Genomic DNA, 13,375 nt, shown 5'->3' on the forward strand with positions numbered 1-13,375 from the left:
CAGGCAAATAAATAATACTTATATAGCCAGCTTTTATTACCATTCTTCTGCTGCTGAAACCCCATAATTAGAGAGGAGTATAAGGCCTTCCTGAGGTTAGGCCTATAGGGTCACTCTTACTGGTCCAGTGCTCTCTCAGGGACAGATAAGGCAGTGGCCCACATTGCCTAATACATAAACATAGATCATGGGGGTTACAAGATGTGCCAAATTAGTGATAGATGTGCCCCATTGTGCATGAAATTTGACACTTTTCTAATCTGACATATTTTACAATGACAGAATTCATAACGTAATGCCAGGTATTGTGTCATAATAGAAGTTCATGGCCTGCATAACGGATCCGTCCTCTCCTGCATAACGTAAACCGGACGGATCCGTTATGCAGGCCATAGACTTCTATTATGACGGAATGAATGACAGAATGCCTCTAAAGGCATTCCATCATGGAATTGCGTTATGGTCCATAACACAATTCAGTAACTACCACAACAGGAACCCGCACACGAACTTCAAAATATGCCAAGTCTTAACCATGCCCCCAAATGCCCGGGCCCCTCATAGATAATACTTATCCCGCTCCATGACACCCACGTCGCTCCTGATCCCCACACGGCCACCACTGTGCATCAAAACATCCGGCTACAGGGCGAGCAGCCAATAACAGGCTAAGATGGGGACGAGCCACCCAAGCATCGCGGGCGACACTAGGGAGGCTGGTCACCGTCGTGGCCTGCTATTGGCTGTTCCCACCTCTATATTTTAATTAATGCAACGGGAAGATGCGGCAGGCCTATCCTTGCTGGTAATGCGGACATTAATAGGACGTTCTACTTTTTTGCGGGACATACAGAAACGTAATGCAAACGGAGTCAAGCCTCTTGCACATGACCGTATAGATATATATATTTTTTTTTAATCAGATCATTTTTTTTTTTTATTGAGCGTTTACAATGTAAATACAATGTTGTACAAATCACAAACAGAGATGACACAGAGACATATTTCTCATAAGGCTGACAGCAATCAGGTTACCAGACAGTAAGTAGCACTCAAATTTCAACCCATCCCCCCTACCCTTCCCTTCCCACCCCACGTTAGCATGAAAATTACAAAGGCATACCGCTACACATTTCTATTCAGACGTCGAAACGACAGCCACGGTTCCCATAGTTTCTCAAACTTTGCTGGGCAGCCACGCTTCTGATACACCACTCGCTCGTAACTTAACATCGTGTCAACTGTACTTAAGAATTCGCCTAAGGTGGGCGGCGCTGTCTGTATCCAATGCAAGGCGATTAACTTTCTAGCAACATATAACACTCTTCCAATTGCTAAGTTGTGCTGCCTTGTAAACGTCCTGTATAGTCTGAGTTAGTATCTCCCTAACCTCTCGCACGTCCACATCATATGCAACAAATCTGCAGAATCTACAGAGCCCCTTGGACATTCAGCCGTCGGTCTAAAACCTATGCGAAACAAAAAAAACGGTGTCTTGTAAACCCTGTGGACAATGAACAGCTGCGAGAGTTTACGCCCTTCACTCAAGGAAGAGAGAGGTATCGCCTCCAGTATGTCAGACCATTGGTCATCAGTTAGCTCGCCAACATCTTTTTCCCATTTAACCCTAGCCACTAGCGGATGTAACAGTAAAAACTTGTCGAGCAACAGCTTGTATATACAAGAGATCATACCTCTCCTCACCCCCTTGGATAGAATCTGGTGTAATGCGGCATCTCTCCCTGCCACCACAGTCGCGCCCCTAAATGTGGAGTTGTATGCGTGTCTCACCTGAAGGTACTTATAGAAGTGGGCTCTAGGCAAGTCATATACCTCCTGCAATCTGGCGAAGGACATGAAGTTTTTATCCTCCAGAAGGTGGCCCAACCGCAGAATACCCTTCCTTCTCCATGCCCCAAAATCAGATAAAGAGAGGAACTCTGGCAGCACGGGATTGTCCCACAGTGGAGTGTACTCCGTATTGCTTACAACCCCTCTCAACTGTTTAACCCTGTTCCACGCGGACTGCATCAAGTGACCCAAATCCCCCATCGGACCACCTTTCCCGACTCCTTTAGTCTCCAATATCAACATAAGGTCACCAGATGACAAGCAATGAGTAAACAGCTGACATGTCACCTCCCTCAATTCTGGTTCTAACCACCCTTTAAAATGTTGGCATTTTGCAGCCAGGAAGTATACCCAGGGGTTTGGCACTGCAAGGCCCCCTTCCGTCTTAGGATACTGCAACGTTTCAAGTTTAATTCTCGGTTGCCCCTTTCACCATATGAGCTCCCTAAAAGTAGCATTAATTTGATCAAATTTGGACTTTGACAGCCAGACCGGGGAATTATGTAGAATATAGAGTAGCTGGGGCATCAACACCATTTTAATAAGATTCGCTCTACCCCCCACCGACAGGTACAGTTTACACCATGCCTTGACTTTATTTCTAAATTTGACAACCAGTGGGTCAAAGTTAAGGCGCTCAAAGTCCCCGTGTGGATTTTTCAGTATTTTGTGGTCTACAAAAAATACCGATGACGTCTGTGTGCATTCCGTTTTTTGCGGAACGGAACAGCTGGCCCCTGATAGAACAGTACTATCCTTGTCTGTTATGCGGGCAATAATAGGACATGTTCTATCTTTGAACGGAATGTTAAAACGGACACGGAAGACATACGGAGTACCTTCTGTTTTTTTTTTTTTTTTTTTGCGGATCCATTGAAATGAATGGTTCCGTATACGGAACACAAAAAACGGAACGGAAACGGAAAAAAAAAAAAAAAGTTTGTGTGCCAGAGGCCTTTTTTTTGCGGACCCATTGAAATGAATGGTTCTGCATGCCATCCGCAAAAAAAAAAAAAAAAAATAACAAATCCAAAATGAAAATACAAGTGTTGCAGAAAAAAAAAATTGGGTTAACTAAAAATAATTACATTTGAAATCTCACCTCTATTTTCCTTTAGTTAACCTCAAGGGTTAAAGGGGTTGTCCAGGTTCAGAGCTGAACCCGGACATACCCTTTTTTTTTTTTTCACCCAGGCAGCCCCTGAGGCTAGCATCGGAGCATCTCACGCTCCGATGCACTCCCTTGCCCTGCGCTAAATCGCACAGGGCAAGGTCTCAGGGCAAGGTCTCTTTTGTTTTCAATAACACACTGCCAGGCGGACACTTCTGCCCAGCAGTGTGTTCGGTGATGTCACCGGCTTGATGGGCAGGCTTTAGCGCTGCTCTAGCCGTTTTACTGGCTAGGGCAGCGCTAAAGCCCGCTCATCAATGTCGGTGACGTCACCGGGCTTCCTGGCAGCCGCATGGAGAGCCCTGGTACGTCATCTGATCTCCAAAAAATGCCTTTGCCCTGAGCGATTAGTGCAGGTCAAATGAGAGCATCGGAGCATGAACTGCTCCGATGCTCAAGTCAGGGGGGCTACCGGGGAGAAAATGGAGGTATGTCCAGTTTCAGCTCTGAACCCGGACAACTACTCAAAGCCGAAGACATGTTAATGAGCAACATTAATAAATAAATTAAATATGCAAACAATTACTTTGTCCCATCCACTTTTGGAGCCTATAAAGGGTTGTACACAACACAAGACCATGTATTATCTGCAGCAATAACATATTTATTAAGGGAAGGAAGTTGTGCTGCCTACAGACTCCAGGAAATGAAAATTTCGGTGAGTAAATTCTATTACTTCCTGGACATCCTACGATGGGAGTTCTGTAGCAATAGAAAAAAAATCAAGGGAGGGTTATACACCAACTGCTTCCTCGATCACTCTTTTGCCAAAGGCTGACCCCTCTAGTGCTGAGACGTTCAGTCTGTAGTGTTTTACAAACGTAGAAGCTGAGGACCAGGAGGCAGCTTTACAAATTAGATCCAGTAGAATTTGTGCCAATTCTGCCCATGAGGTTGACGTAGAGAGCGTAGAGTGTGCTTTTAGAGGAAAAGGAGCATCCCGACCATCCAGTTGATATGTGTATGAGAATACATTTTTAATCCATCTGGACAGTGAAGCTTTTGAGGCCTTCTTACCCTTATTCGGGCCTGCAAACTAGCGGAAGAGGTTTTCGTCCCTTATGAATTCTTGTGATGTTTCAATATAAAAAAAGAGGACCGCTCTTCTTACATCCAGCAAATGTAGAGACTGTTCTTGAGTGTCTTCAGGATTATCTCTTAATACTGGTAAAACTATTTCTTGATTCAGATTAATTGCAGAATTAACTTTAGATAGAAAACCTGGGAGGAATGTAAGAACTAGGCGGTCAGAGATCTCCGAGATAAGGCTTGCAGTTCTCTTTTCACAGATGTAATAGCAACAAGAGAGTTTTAAAGGATATATATTTTATAGAGGCCATTTCCAGAGTATCGAAGGGTGGCAAGGTAAGTTGCTTAAGAACGATTGCCAAGTCCCATGTGGGAACTGGAGGATGAAATACTGGTGTAAGGTTCTTAATTGCTTTAAAAAAACGATGTACCACATTTTCTTTGGTAATTCTTCCACTTAGGTGAGCATTAATGGCTGTAAAGTGAACCTTTAATGTGTTGTATTTTAGACCCCTGTCAAAGCCTTCCTGTAAAAACTGAAGAACCGCCGCCAGAGTGTCATGTTCTGCCTTATGATTGGAACACCACTTCAAATAAATTCTCCAAACCCTTGAATAGATTTTCATTGTAGATTGTCTCCTGGAGGACATGATTGTATCTATGACCACATTGGAGAGGCCCTGGCTTGCGAGTTGTCTATTCATTCTCCAAGCCGTTAAATGGAGTCTGGACAAATCTGGATGGTACAGATGAGCTTGAAAATCCTGGCACAGTGGAAGTTTTCAATATCAATCTCTTGAAAGGGACAACGCGAGTGGAAACCAGGCCCTCCTGGGCCAAAACGGCATCACCACAATTGCTTCTGCCTCCTCGACCATGATCTTCTTCAAAGTCCTCATGATGAGAGGAATTGGAAAGGGAGGGGAAGCATATATCAGCATGTTCTTCCATGAAAATGAGCTCTCGCCCAGGGAACTCTGTATATCGCTGAGGTTAGAGACCCCAGTACCTTCATCGCCGTCCTGATGGAGACCCGGGAGTTCTTCACCAGATGATGGACTCCTTGGACAATCTTCAAAATTCTGTCATCTGATAGAGTGATCGTCATTCGTCTGGTGTCTATGATGAATCCCAGAAACTGAAGATGATTGGATGGACTGAGACTCGATTTCTCCAAATTGATCAGAAAACCGTGCTTGGCAAGCATCTCCAGTCACCTGTAGGTGATGCTTCAAATGTTTCTCTGAGGATGCTTTGACTAACTAGTCATTCAAGTATGGGACCACAAATTTCCCCTGTAATCTGAGTGCCGCTGTAAGAACCACGATCACCTTTGTGAACACACGTGGGGCTACTGAGATTCCAAAGGGAAGGCACGATGGGTATCTGCCTTGCTATTCTTAGAAACTTCCTGTGGGCTGGAAGGGTTGGTATATGGAGATAGACGTCTCTCAAGTCTATTGTTGACATAAAATCGCCTTCTTGCAGGAATGCTGTAACGGAGTTGATGTTCTCCATCATGAACTTTTTCTTGATTAAATATGTTTAAAAAAGTACGATTTATCACTAAGTGCCATTTTGAGGCTGATAATCTGCCACCAATTGGAGGGATTGATGATCTGGTGTAAAAAAATCAGAGGACTTCGAACTAGTGATCTTTGTATTGTCTGAGCTTGGTTTCCGTCTGAAATGGTTCCTTCCAGTAAATCTTCCTCTAAACTTCAGAGATGTTTTGTTTTGGCTACGTAAAAGCTTAGTTGTTGGTCTCTTAGGCTGTGGAAATAAGATACCCTTGCCTTCACTCAGGTTCTTCAGTATGTCTTCCAGCTGTTGTCCAAACAGTCAAGCTGGCTGAAAGGGCAAAGCACAGAAGTGATACTTCGATGGTACATCTCCGGACCACTGTTTGATCCACAACGCTCTTCTGGCTGCTGTTGACAGAATCATGGATCTGGAGAACTTCAGCGCATCCACTTGAGAATCGCACAGAAAATCTGCAGCAGATTTCATGATAGGAAGATTCTCAAAAATTTCTACTCTAGGAACCCTTTCTTGTAGATCATTTGTCAGTTGACTAAGCCAGATCCTTAGGGCTCTTGCTACTGGAGCTGAGGACAAGGCAATGTGCACAGATGAGGTTGCGGCCATATCTCTTTAAAAAGGAGTCAGCCTTTCTGTCTAAAGGCTCTTTAAGCAGAGACGAATGCTGAGAAGGGAACACAGCTCTTTTAGAGAGCCTAGCAACTGCCAAATCTACCTTAGGTGGTGCTTCCCAACTGGAAATTTCTTTTGGGTCCAGTCTGTAAACTGCTTTAAACCTTGACCTTTGATCAGCTCTTCTATCTGGTTTTGGCCACTCACTCTCCAGGCACTCTTTGAGCACAGGATGAGAAGGGAAGCATTTGCCCTTAGTTGCAGGGAAATAAAAGAGTTGCTCTTTTTTAGATTTATTTTCTGTGTTCTTTTCCGATTCCACAGTCCGTTTAACAGCTTTCATGAGAGAGGAGACCATCACTATGGAACAGATCCTCAGAGGCCCTTATAGATGAATCGTCTGAAGATATACTTTACTCAGAGCATTAAGAATCAGAGGCAGTCTGTACAAAATTGTGGCGTAGTTTCTCTGTGCATTCTTTTAGCTTTCTTAGTCGCGTGCACTGGAAGCAGATTCTGCAAGGTCTCTAATTTGAGACTTGAACCAGTCCATAAATGAAGAGGCCTGGGTTTGAAAAGCTGAAGATATATTAGCAGTTCAGACATATGCTCCCTTAAATATCATCAAATAGGGGCTGCTTGCAGGTTGAACACACTGGGCTAGATTTATCATTAGCTCAAGTCAGAATAATGGAGTGAAAAAGTCAAAAAAAAAATTGCAATCGCTTAAATTGCACAAAAACTTGCGACTTATTGGCTCTGCACTATCCTCGACATTTTTCTGAAAGTGGGCGTGTTTTCTTATGAAAATGAATCTCTAGACAGATTTACTATTGCAACTATTTAAAGTCGCAAAAAATAAATACATTTCAATTTCACTCCAGTGAGGACCATGCTTATCTTATGCAACTTTTTAATAGAACATGCGACTTTTTCGTAAAGCTGCTTACTGACAGATAACCTGCTACCGTCAAACCACATTTATCACAGTTTTAAAGGACCGATCATAAATCTGACTTGGTAAAACTGACTTTAGCCATATGTGAAAGTGGAGCGAGCCGTCAGAGTAATGATAAATCTGGCCCACTGTGTCTGGACTTGCGTTTCCTCTTATGGGAATTCATTCTGCAGACAAACAGAATTAGTTAAATTAACCTTCTAATCCCTTAAATGGTGTTAGCCAGATGTCACCCTGCAACAATATCTCTTGCACTAGAGGAATCTGCTGCCCAGTAGAGTGGACGGCCAACTGAGCGCACGCTGAAATTTAAAAAATGTATGCCTGTAATCTTGCGAGAGCCAAGGCGTCAGCGTGGCTGGTCTCGCACTACTACACAGAGTGGGCGGGTGTACTAGAGTAACTTACCAGACCTCTTCATCACCCACTGAAACCTCGCAACCCAAAGCACCAGCTCACAGAAGTCAGGGTAGGAGACCAGATGTTTTACCTGAGGAACAAACACATTGCATATGCAATCAGGACAAGTTTTGGCTGAGGGACAAGAGCACCTATTGTATACCAGCACATTATATAAAGTTTTGCCCTGCCATGAGGGCAACCTAAATCCATGTCACTGCTTGAGGAGGGGGGGGGGGGAGAATAGATAAATACATGGTCTTGTCTGTAACCCTTTATAGGCACCAAAAGGGGATGGGCCAAAGTGATTGTTTACATAATTAATTTTGCTGATTAACATGTCTTCTGCTTTGCTGCCATAGGGCAGCCAGGAAAAAAAAAATGTGTGTGTGTGTGTGTGTATATATATATATATATATATATATATACAGTACAGACCAAAAGTTTGGACACACCTTCTCATTCAAAGAGTTTTCTTTATTTTCATGACTATGAAAATAGTAGATTCACACTGAAGGCATCAAAACTATGAATTAACACATGTGGAATTATATACATAACAAAAAAGTGTGAAACAACTGAAAATATGTAATATTCTAGGTTCTTCAAAGTAGACACCTTTTGCTTTGATTACTGCTTTGCACACTCTTGGCATTCTCTTGATGAGCTTCAAGAGGTAGTCACCTGAAATGGTCTTCCAACAGTCTTGAAGGAGTTGCCAGAGATGCTTAGCACTTGTTGGCCCTTTTGCCTTCACTCTGCGGTCCAGCTCACCCCAAACCATCTTGATTGGGTTCAGGTCCGGTGACTGTGGAGGCCAGGTCATCTGGCGCAGCACCCCATCACGCTCCTTCATGGTCAAATAGCCCTTACACAGCCTGAAGGTCTGTTTGGGGTCATTGTCCTGTTGAAAAATAAATGATGGTCCAACTAAACGCAAACTGGATTGAATAGCATGCCGCTGCAAGATTCTGTGGTAGCCATGCTGGTTCAGTATGCCTTCAATTTTGAATAAATCCCCAACAGTGTCACCAGCAAAGCACCCCACCATCACACCTCCTCCTCCATGCTTCACGGTGGGAACCAGGCATGTAGAGTCCATCCGTTCACCTTTTCTGCGTCGCACAAAGACACGGTGGTTGGAACCAAAGATCTCAAATTTGGACTCATCAGACCAAAGCACAGATTTCCACTGGTCTAATGTCCATTCCTTGTGTTCTTTAGCCCAAACAAGTCTCTTCTGCTTGTTGCCTGTCCTTAGCAGTGGTTTCCTAGCAGATATTCTACCATGAAGGCCTGATTCACACAGTCTCCTCTTAACAGTTGTTCTAGAGATGTGTCTGCTGCTAAAACTGTGTGGCATTGACCTGGTCTCTAATCTGAGCTGCTGTTAACCTGCAATTTCTGAGGCTGGTGACTCGGATGAACTTATCCTCCGCAGCAGAGGTGACTTTTGGTCTTCCTTTCCTGGGGCGGTCCGCATGTGAGCCAGTTTCTTTGTAGTGCTTGATGGTTTTTGTGACTGCACTTGGGGACACTTTCAAAGTTTTCCCAATTTTTCGGACTGACTGACCTTCATTTCTTAAAGTAATGATGACCACTCATTTTTCTTTACTTAGCTGCTTTTTTCTTGCCATAATACAAATTCTAACAGTCTATTCAGTAGGACTATCAGCTGTGTATCCACATGACTTCTCCACAACGCAACTGATGGTCCCAACCCCATTTATAAGGCAAGAAATCCCACTTATTAAACCTGACAGGGCACACCTGTGAAGTGAAAACCATTTCAGGTGACTACCTCTTGAAGCTCATCAAGAGAGAGAATGCCAAGAATGTGCAAAGCAGTAATCAAAGCAAAAGGTGGCTACTTTGAAGAACCTAGAATATGACATATTTTCAGTTGTTTCACATTTTTTTGTTATGTATATAATTCCACATGTGTTAATTCATAGTGTTGATGCCTTCAGTGTGAATCTACAAATTTCATAGTCATGAAAATAAAGAAAACTGAATGAGAAGGTGTGTCCAAACTTTTGGTCTGTACTGTATATATACATATATATATATATATACATACACATACATACACACAAAATTTTCTGCTAACATGAAGTGCAATGTGACAGAAAAATAAAATAAATTAAACTGTTAGATAAGTAAAACCATTCCAAAGTTATTACCACATAGTGTGTCATGTCCGATTGCAAAAATAGGACTGGGCAAAAAAGTGAAACCTGGCCTGGAAGAAGTGGTTAAAAAGAACATTCAATATTCGGGATGCAAAATCACTATTAGGGAAGGGGGCGGGGGGGTTAGTTTCAGTGATCAGCCCATTATGGGCTTTACTGACCAAGTGTTTTTCTTCCTTTTTTCCCCATCATCTTCAAAGATCTACAACTTTATTTTACAACTTAAGTTTTTTTTTTTTTTAACTCGTTTTATTAGAGTAAAACAATTGAGCTTGGCATGTTACATACAGTATATGAATAGAGTACATGCATCAGCAAAAATACACATACAAGTACTATGATGAGTCACAGACATATCATTTCATACAGCACAAATGTTTCTCTGGAATGACAAAGAGAAGAAAAATAAACCACGGGACGCGATGCAGCCTTGTCTTGGCCGACTACAATGCAGTTGCATTCCATACTGAGGGGGTCATTTTACAGAATACATGTGGGCCGGTGACACTGTAAGTGGCGAGGCACACCAGGCCCCCCAAACCTTCCCAAATTTCTCAAGGGGATTTCCTATGGGAGAACATAATTTTTTCCCAGGGAATTATTTGATTCACTAGGGCTTTGCATTGAGCAACTGTAGGCGGCCTCTCCGCCATCCATCTGAGAGCCACTGCCTTTCTAGCCATGAATAACGTCTCCCTCAGGAATATACAGTTGTGGTGTGTGAGTGCATCATCATCAACCACTCCCAGAAGACATTTTTTAGGACACAACTCAAGAGCTCCCGGAACCAAAGAAGATAACACTGACACTACATCCCTCCAATAGCTCTGTACATAAGAACATTCCCATATCAGATGCCAAAAGCCCGCACCTGACTGTGCACACCTGTGACACCTACTATGCGTCAGCCTACCCATCTTATATAGTCTGACCGGGGTAAGGTAGCTCCTGTGAAGAATAAATAGCTGAATAAGCCTATTATTAAGGGAAGGTGATACTACAGGGGAGTGGAACGAGGCGTTGGAGGCTCCGTCCGAGGTAAGGTTTGTGATGCACTCCCTCCATCTAGTCTCCGCCAGCAGAGAATTTGAGCTCATTTTAATACAAACCGGATTCCCAAAAAGTTGGGACACTAAACAAATTGTGAATAAAAACTGAATGCAATGATTTGGAGATGGCAAATGTCAATATTTTATTTGTAATAGAACGTAGATGACAGATCAAATGTTTAATCCAAGTAAATGTATCATTTTAAAAGGAAAAATACATTGATTTAAATTATTACAGTGTCAACAAATCCCCAAAAAGTTGGGACAAGTAGCAATAAGAGGCTGGAGAAAGTAAATTTGAGCATAACGAAGAGCTGGAAGACCAATTAACATTAATTAGGTCAATTGGCAACATGATTGGGTATAAAAAGAGCTTCTCAGAGTGGCAGTGTCTCTCAGAAGCCAAGATGGGTAGAGGATCACCAATTCCCACAATGTTGCGCAGAAAGATAGTGGAGCTATATCAGAAAGGTGTTACCCAGCGAAAAATTGCAAAGACTTTGCATCTATCATCAACTGTGCATAACATCATCCGAAGATTCAGAGAATCTGGAACAATCTCTGTGCGTAAGGGTCAAGGCCGTAAAACCATACTGGATGCCCGTGATCTCCGGGCCCTTAAACGACACTGCACCACAAATAGGAATGCTACTGTAAAGGAAATCACAGAATGGGCTCAGGAATACTTCCAGAAACCATTGTCAGTGAACACAATCCACTGTGCCATCCGCCGTTGCCAGTTGAAACTCTACAGTGCAAAGAAGAAGCCATTTCTAAGCAAGAGCCACACGCTCAGGCGTTTTCACAGGGCCAGGGATCATTTAAAATGGAGTGTGGCAAAATGGAAGAAGATGTTCTGTGGTCAGACGAGTCACGATTCGAAGTTCTTTTTGGAAATCTGGGACGCCATGTCATCCGGACCAAAGAGGACAAGGACAACCCAAGTTGTTATCAACACTCAGTTCAGAAGCCTGCATCTCTGATGGTATGGGGTTGTATGAGTGCGTGTGGCATGGGCAGCTTGCATGTCTGGAAAGGCACCATCAATGCAGAAAAATATATTCAGGTTCTAGAACATCATATGCTCCCATCCAGACGTCATCTCTTTCAGGGAAGACCCTGCATTTTTCAACAAGATAATGCCAGACCACATTCTGCATCAATCACATCATCATGGCTGCGTAGGAGAAGGATCCGGGTACTGAAATGGCCAGTCTGCAGTCCAGATCTTTCACCTATAGAGAACATTTGGCGCATCATAAAGAGGAAGGTGCAACAAAGAAGGCCCAAGACGATTGAACAGTTAGAGGCCTGTATTAGACAAGAATGGGAGAGCATTCCTATTTCTAAACTTGAGAAACTGGTCTCCTTGGTCCCCAGACGTCTGTTGAGTGTTGTAAGAAGGGGAGATGCCACACAGTGGTGAAAATGGCCTTGTCCCAACTTTTTGGGGATTTGTTGACACCATGAAATTCTGATTCAACATATTTTTCCCTTAAAATGGTACATTTTCTCAGTTTAAACTTTTGTTCCGTGATTTATGTTCTATTCTGAATAAAATATTAGAAGTTGGCACCTCCACATCATTGCATTCAGTTTTTATTCACGATTTGTATAGTGTCCCAACTTTTTGGGAATCCGGTTTGTATTCAAGAGGTGCGTATATAAAGCCTATATCATGCCCCTAGGACCCTGGCTTTTCAAAATGCCTATGAGAGGGTATTTTGAAATGGCTTTCTTTAATGAACTCAGTTGTGACTGTAGTGTGTATCGCAATTGCAAATATCTAAAAAAGTGAGGACGCACCACACCCACCTTTGCTTGGAGCTGAGTATATGAGAACAAGATCCCATTCTCATAGAGGTCTTTCAACATGAGAACTCCATACCCTTGCTAAATACCCCTACCCTCACACTGCTGCAGCATAGGTAATGTTGGGTTATCCCATAGTGGCATCTCATCTGGGAGGTCAATGTACTGTTGGAGCTTGGCAGCACTCCAGACCTGGTGTGCCAGCTTATGAATAAGCAGTGGGTGCCCTAAGACAGCTGTTAAATTTTCCAATACAGGCCACAGATTAGCCAACTGCAGGTAGCATTGCAGATAGTATTCAGAGTTAGGGAGCTCTATACTTGAGACCCACGGTGCCAAATATCTCAATTGCCCGGCTAGAAAATACAGAAACAAATCCGGAAGGGCCGCCCCACCTTGTTGCCAGCTCCTTTGTAAAATCCCAAGCGCCAGCTTCCTTCACTCCTTCCCCCATACAAATGCGGCCATCAAAGAATGCAAACGACTAAAAAAGTTTTTGGGAACCGGGGTACATGCATGTTCCAGTAAGTATAAGGCTTTAGGCAGCAATACCATTTTGATCAAATTCAGCCTCCCCATGACAGATAGCGGCAAGGTTTTCCAGGATCTAAATTTATCTATAAAATGAGCCTCTAAGGGGTTTATGTTTCGGTCAAGAGAAAGGCCTGGATCCCTTGTAATAATAACCCCCAAGTATTTAAATTGATCCACTACCATGAGATTGTGAAATACAGGAGGCCATCCTGCATGCCACAGGGGC

The sequence above is a fragment of the Bufo gargarizans genome, chromosome 1 (assembly GCF_014858855.1).
Source record: "Bufo gargarizans isolate SCDJY-AF-19 chromosome 1, ASM1485885v1, whole genome shotgun sequence".
In the NCBI taxonomy this organism is placed as follows: domain Eukaryota; kingdom Metazoa; phylum Chordata; class Amphibia; order Anura; family Bufonidae; genus Bufo; species Bufo gargarizans.